Raw genomic sequence first — 6,364 nt, 5'->3', positions numbered from 1 at the left:
CCTCCGCCTGCTGGGCAGCCGCCTCCTCCTCCACCCCAGCAGCCGGCAGTGCGACCAGTCGGAGCCATACAAGACGAGTGTCCCGAAGAGCACGGAGCTTACGTCGTGTTCACTAGCGTGGTCGACAACAGGCACAGTAGACGACAACGACAGCAAGAAGTAAACGCAGTGGCATCAGAGACCCCTGAGTTCATGCATTGGTCCGAGAAGCCCATCAGCTGGAGCAGAGCCGACCACCCGGAAGTAATGCCCAACCCCGGCTCCTATGCCCTGGTTCTGGATGCCACTTTTGCCACAGAGAGGCGAGCTGCTCGTTTTTCCCGAGTTCTGATAGATGGTGGCAGCAACATCAACATCCTGTACAAGGATACCATGGAGAAGTTAGGAATCAAACAAAGACAGCTTCAGCCCAGCCGGACTGTATTCCATGGCATAGTTCCTGGCCTTTCCTGCTCACCAATCGGCAAGATCCAGATAGACGTCCTCTTTGGAGACAAAGATCACTTCCGCCGAGAGCCAGTCTGGTTTGAGGTGGTGGACCTTGAGAGCCCATACCATGCACTAATTGGCCGGCCTGCTCTGGCCAAGTTCATGGCGGTCCCCAACTATGCTTACCTCAAGATGAAGATGCCGAGTTCCAAGGGAATTTTGACCATAGCAGGGGATTACAAGAAGTCGTCTGCCTGCGCGGCAGATAGCAGCCGGCTGGCCGAGTCCCTTGTGATCGCGGCTGAGAAGCGGCTCCTTGACCGGGTTGTGGCGATGGCAGGCAAGCAGCCGGAAATGTCACCCAACCCCAAGGAGTCGGAAGCTGAGGGCTCGTTCAAGCCGGCCAAAGAGACAAAGAAGATACCCTTGGACCCGGAGCACCCGGAGAGGCACGCTGTCATAGGAGCAAATCTTGACAGCAAATAGGAAGGCGAGCTCGTCGATTTCCTCCGTGAGAATCGGGATATCTTTGCATGGTCTCCCAAAGACATGCCGGGTGTTCTGATGGATTTCGCCGAGCACAAATTGCATGTCCGGTCTGATGCCAAGCCAGTCAGGCAGCCCTTGCGCCGCCTGTCAGAAGAGAAGAGATAGCCCGGCTGCTGGCAGCCGGCTTCATCGTGGAAGTGTTCTTTCCAGAGTGGCTGGCCAACCCAGTCCTTGTGCTGAAGAAAAACAAGCAGTGGCGCATGTGTATTGATTATAGCAGCCTCAACAAAGCCTGCCCCAAAGACCCATTTGCTTTGCCAAGAATTGACCAAGTGATAGACTCCACAGCCGGAGGCGAGCTGTTGAGTTTTTTGGACGCATACTCAGGGTATCACCAGATCAAGCTGAACCCGGCCGACAGGCTGAAGACCGCCTTCATCACGCCGTTTGGAGCCTTCTGCTACTTGACCATGACGTTCGGCTTGAGGAATGCCGGCGCCACGTTCAACGTTGCATGCAGAAGTGCCTCCTCAAGCAACTCGGCAGGAACGCCCACATTTATGTGGACGATGTTGTGGTGAAGACGGAGAAGCGTGGAACGCTGCTAGAAGACCTCAAGGAGACCTTTGAGAACTTGCGCCGATTTCAAATCAAGCTCAACCCGAAGAAATGCATCTTTGGAGTACCAGCCGGCCAGCTTCTTGGCTTCCTGGTCTCAGAGCGCAGCATAGAATGCAACCCCGTGAAAATCAAGGCCATCGAGAGGATGGAAGTGCCCACCTGACTGCTGGACATGCAGAAATTCACCGGCTGCTTGGCGTCTATCAGCCGCTTCATCAGTCGGCTGGGCGAGAAGGCTCTTCGCTTGTACCAGCTCATGAAGAAGACCACTTTTTTGAGTGGAACGACAGGGCGGACGAAGCTTTTCTCCAACTCAAGAAGATGTTGACCACTCCGCCTGTCCTGGCGGCTCCGACTCCTAAGGAGCCCATGCTCCTCTACATCACCGCCACCAGCCGGGTGGTCAGCACAGTCATAGTGGTAGAACGCAAGGAAGAAGGCAAGGCACTACCAGTCCAGAGACCAGTGTATTACCTGAGTGAAGTGTTGTCAGCCTCCAAACAAAACTACCTCCACTATCAGAAGATGTGTTACGGCGTGCACTTTGCCGCCAAGAAACTGAAGCCATACTTCCAAGAGCACCCAATCACGGTGGTCTGCATAGCTCCGCTTGCTGAGATCATTGGAAGCCGAGATGCTTCGGGCCGAGTGGCCAAATGGGCCATAGATTTGGCCCCCTACACCATCTACTACCAGCCTCGCACCGCCATCAAGTCACAAGCACTGGCCGACTTCCTCGTCGACTGGGCCGAGACCCAGTACCTGCCGCCAGCGCCGGACTCCACCCATTGGCGGATGCATTTTGATGGTTCCAAGATGCGCACCGGTTTGGGAGCCGGCATCATCCTCACCTCTCCCAAAGGCGACAAGCTCAGATATGTGCTGCAAATTCACTTTGCCGCCTCCAACAACGTCGCCGAGTACGAAGCACTCATACACGGGCTCCGGCTTGCCAAGGAACTCGGCATTCGCCGGATCCTGTGTTATGGAGACTCTGACTTGGTGGTCCAGCAGTCGTCGGGCGACTGGGACGCCAAAGATGCAAACATGGCGAGCTACCGCTTCCTCGTACAACAACTCAGCGGATACTTTGAAGGGTGCGAGTTTCTCCATGTGCCAAGGAATGACAATGAGCAAGCAGATGCCTTGGCACGAATCGGCTCCACCTGGAAAGCGATACCAACCGGCGTGGCCCTACAACGCCTCCTCAAGCCGTCTGTCAAGCCATCGCCAGAGTCGGATTCCATCTTTGTGCCGGCTCCTCCTGAAGCAGTCGGATCCGACTTGAGGACCCTAGCAGCCGGCACGAGGAATTCGGCAGGCGACCCGGGGACTGCAGCAGCCGCACCCAGCCCGGGGACTTCAGAGCCCGGCTCGGGGACTGCGGCAGTCGGCCCGGGGACTTCATCGACGTAGCAAGCGGCAACTGACTCCAACCCACCGCCTCCCAGCCCAACCGCCCTCGTACAAGTAGCAATCCTAGAAGTTGAAGAAATTACAGCGCCTTCCTCGGCTCAGCCCATCCTCAACTTTCTAGTGAACAAAGAGCTGCCGGCTGACGAGATCTCGGCCCGACAAGTGCAACGCCGAGCTGCAGCATACACCATCGTCAATAGAGAACTTGTGAGGCGCAGTGTCACTGGTGTTTCCAGCGCTGCGTAGAGTCATAGCAAGGCCAAGCAATCCTCAAAGATATCCATCAAGGAGAGTGTGGTCACCACGCGGCTTCAAGAGCACTTGTTGCCAAAGCTTTCCGCCATGATTTTTTCTGGCCGACTGCTCTAGAAGGCGCCAAAGACTTGGTCCAGAAATGCAAAGGGTGCCAGAAGTTCCGCTCCAAGCCTCATCAGCCGGCTTCTGCACTCAAGACTATCCCCATTGCCTGGCCCTTTGCTGTCTGGGGCCTGGACATGGTGGGACCATTCAAAACAGCGCGAGATGGCATGACTCATCTGCTTGTCGCGGTGGGCAAGTTCACCAAGTGGATAGAAGCAAAACCAATCAAGAAATTGAATGGTCCGACTGCTGTGACTTTCATCTCCGACATCACCATCCGGTATGGCATACCACACAGCATCATCACCGACAATGGCACGAACTTCGCCGAAGGCGCCTTGGCTCGTTTCTGCGCAACGCAGGGCATCCGACTGGATTTAGAATCTGTAGCACATCCGCAGTCAAACGGCCAAGTGGAGCGAGCAAAGGGCCTTATTTTGTCCGGCATCAAGCCCCGACTGGTCGAGCCTCTGGAGCGTTCGGCCGGCTGCTGGCTCGACAAGCTGCCGGCCATCCTCTGGAGTCTGCGCACAACCCCGAACAAGTCAACCGGCTTCACTCCTTTCTTCCTCATCTATGGTGCCGAAGTCGTCATCCCGACAGACATAGAATTCGACTCCCCTCGAGTCACCATGTACACCGAAGAGGAGGCAGAAGAAGCACGACAAGACGGCGGCGATCTGCTGGAAGAGGGCCGGCTGTTGGCACTCAGCCGGTCCACCATCTACCAGCAGAGTCTGCGCCGATACTACAACCGGAAGGTCAAGCTGAGATCCTTCCAAGAGGGAGACCTTGTGCTCCGGCTGATCCAGCAAACAGCCGGCCAGCACAAGCTCTCAGCGCCTTGGGAAGGCCCCTTCATCATCAGCAAGGTGTTGGGCAACGACTCCTACTACCTGATCGACGCTCAGAATCCTCGAGCGCGCAAGAGGGACGACTCCGGCAGGGAGACGGAGCGGCCATGGAATGCAAATCTCCTCCGAAGGTTTTACAGTTGATGCAGTATGTACCACGCTACCTTTTGTATTAAAGTACGAAGACTCCGGGTCCCCCGAGAAGAGCTTGGGGACTGCCCTCTTTTATCTATATGATAAGAATTATGCCTATGAATGTGTTATTTCCTTTATGCCGCTTGGCACCGGATCCGACTAGTCGGCCCGGGGACTCGCCGCTTCGTACAATGAAATGCTTCCCGCAGCCGGACAAGTAATGTGTTGGCACTTAAGCCGTCTCCTGCCAGAAGCCGCAGCTCACAGAGCGACTGTCTGGTGGGCAGGAGAAAGGAAGAAAGGGTGCCCACATGAAAAATGGCTAAGGACCCAAAGCATGTGCATAGTTCAAGCTGGCTTCCCGCCTCTACGACCGGCTGTTGAGCAGCCGGCCGGCCGGCTTCTACTTAACTTGCTAAAACGTTCTAATCGGCTAAGTACTTGATCTAGCCACAGTCCGCAGAGCGGCTGTCAGGCTGGCAAGACGGCAACTAAGGGAGGGCGGCAAAGGAAAAAGGCCAAGGAACACAAAGCAAGAAAAGATAGAACTCGGCAAAAATATTTACATATCAAAAGGCCCTTGGTTGACATTCAACAGAAGTTTGAAATACACCCCGCGGGTGAAATTGTGCAAAGTTAACAAGTTCGTTCGAGACTGATAAGCAGGTAAAGCAAAAGATAAACTAGCAGCCTAGGGAGCAGCAGACGGGTTCGGTGGATCGGAGGAGTCGGTGGCGCCGGTTGGTGGAGCGGCCGACTGGTCAGTCCCCGCTTGGTCGCCTCCAGTGGCAGCCGGCTCGCCCGGGCGTGGCTCGTTGCTGGAGGCGCGGTCGAGCTGAGGTTGGTCGTCCGTTCCGACCTCTGGCGCCTCCTCTTCGCCTTCCTCCTCCTCCTCGTTTTCCTCCTCGCCGCTGGAGTCGATCACCTCGGCCGAGTCCTCGTCATCCTCCGGGTTCAGCCCGAACCATTCTGGTGGCGCCTCAGCGCCGTTCTCAGCCCGCTCCAGCACGAAGACGCAGGTGTCGGTGTACTCGGCGATTGCCGTCGCGCGCTTGACAAGGTCATCCTCTACTGCCACCAGCTCCTCCTGGGCTTCCAGCCGAAACGTGGTCAACTGGGCTAGATTTAGCCCAGGGTACCACGCCTTGACAAACTCCAAGGCCCGGCGTGCTCCAGCTTGGGCCGAGGAGCCCTTCCAGGCCTCAAGACGGCCGGCCGCCACCTCCAGCCAGTCGGCAGTTCGACTGGGAGTGCGCGGTGCCGGCATGTCCGGCCACAGGGCGGCGATTGCCTAGGCGCCGACACGCTGAAGACGGCTTAGCATCCGGTGAGCCGGCCGAAGATGGGCCTCGATGCTCAGGAGCTGCTCGCTAAGGGTTCAGGGGGCGTCGGCAGCGATCTGTGCACCTTCCGCCCTCCGTCCTTCGCGATCAGCTTCAATGGCCTGATTGGCGGCGTCAGAATGACCAGGGAAGAAGTCTGCCAAAACAGAAAGCAAAGAGCCAGAGTTAGAGACGAGAGGCCGGCTCAACCAGCAGCCGGCAGCTCAAAGAAGGAAAAAGAGGGAAGCTCACCATCAACTATGTCTTCAATCTCGTGAAAGCCGGAAGTCAGCATCGCCTCCTTGTCGGTCCGGGCGGAGCGTTCGGTCGCAAACTCAGCAAGGAGGCTGGTCTCCTTGTCCTCCGCCTCCTTCTGGACCTTCTTGAGAAGCTCCGCCTGCTCCGCCAGTTGCGTGACCAGCCGGTCACGCTCTTCAGCCAGCTTGCCGCACTCCACCTCCTTGGCACACAGCGCGGTATTGGTTTCGCCCAGCTGCTGCTGCAAGGTGGCCTTGGCCTCTGCGAGAGCAGAAAAAGAAAAAGGCGTCAGTAACCAGCAGAGAAGAAGCACAGTTGCCGGGGAGATCCGGCCCGACTGCTCAGTAGTCGGCTCGAATCTCGGGGACTACAGCCCGCGGGTGCGCCAGCGCACCCTCGCGGAGAAAGAAGTCGTCAATATCAACCCAAAGAAGATCAGTCGCCAGGAAGATCCGGCCCGACTGCTCAGCAGTCGGCCCG

The sequence above is a fragment of the Aegilops tauschii genome, chromosome 1 (genome assembly GCF_002575655.3).
Source record: "Aegilops tauschii subsp. strangulata cultivar AL8/78 chromosome 1, Aet v6.0, whole genome shotgun sequence".
NCBI lineage: Eukaryota > Viridiplantae > Streptophyta > Magnoliopsida > Poales > Poaceae > Aegilops > Aegilops tauschii.
The sequence above is the reverse complement of the archived record's forward strand: the minus strand, read 5'-3'. Positions refer to the sequence as shown.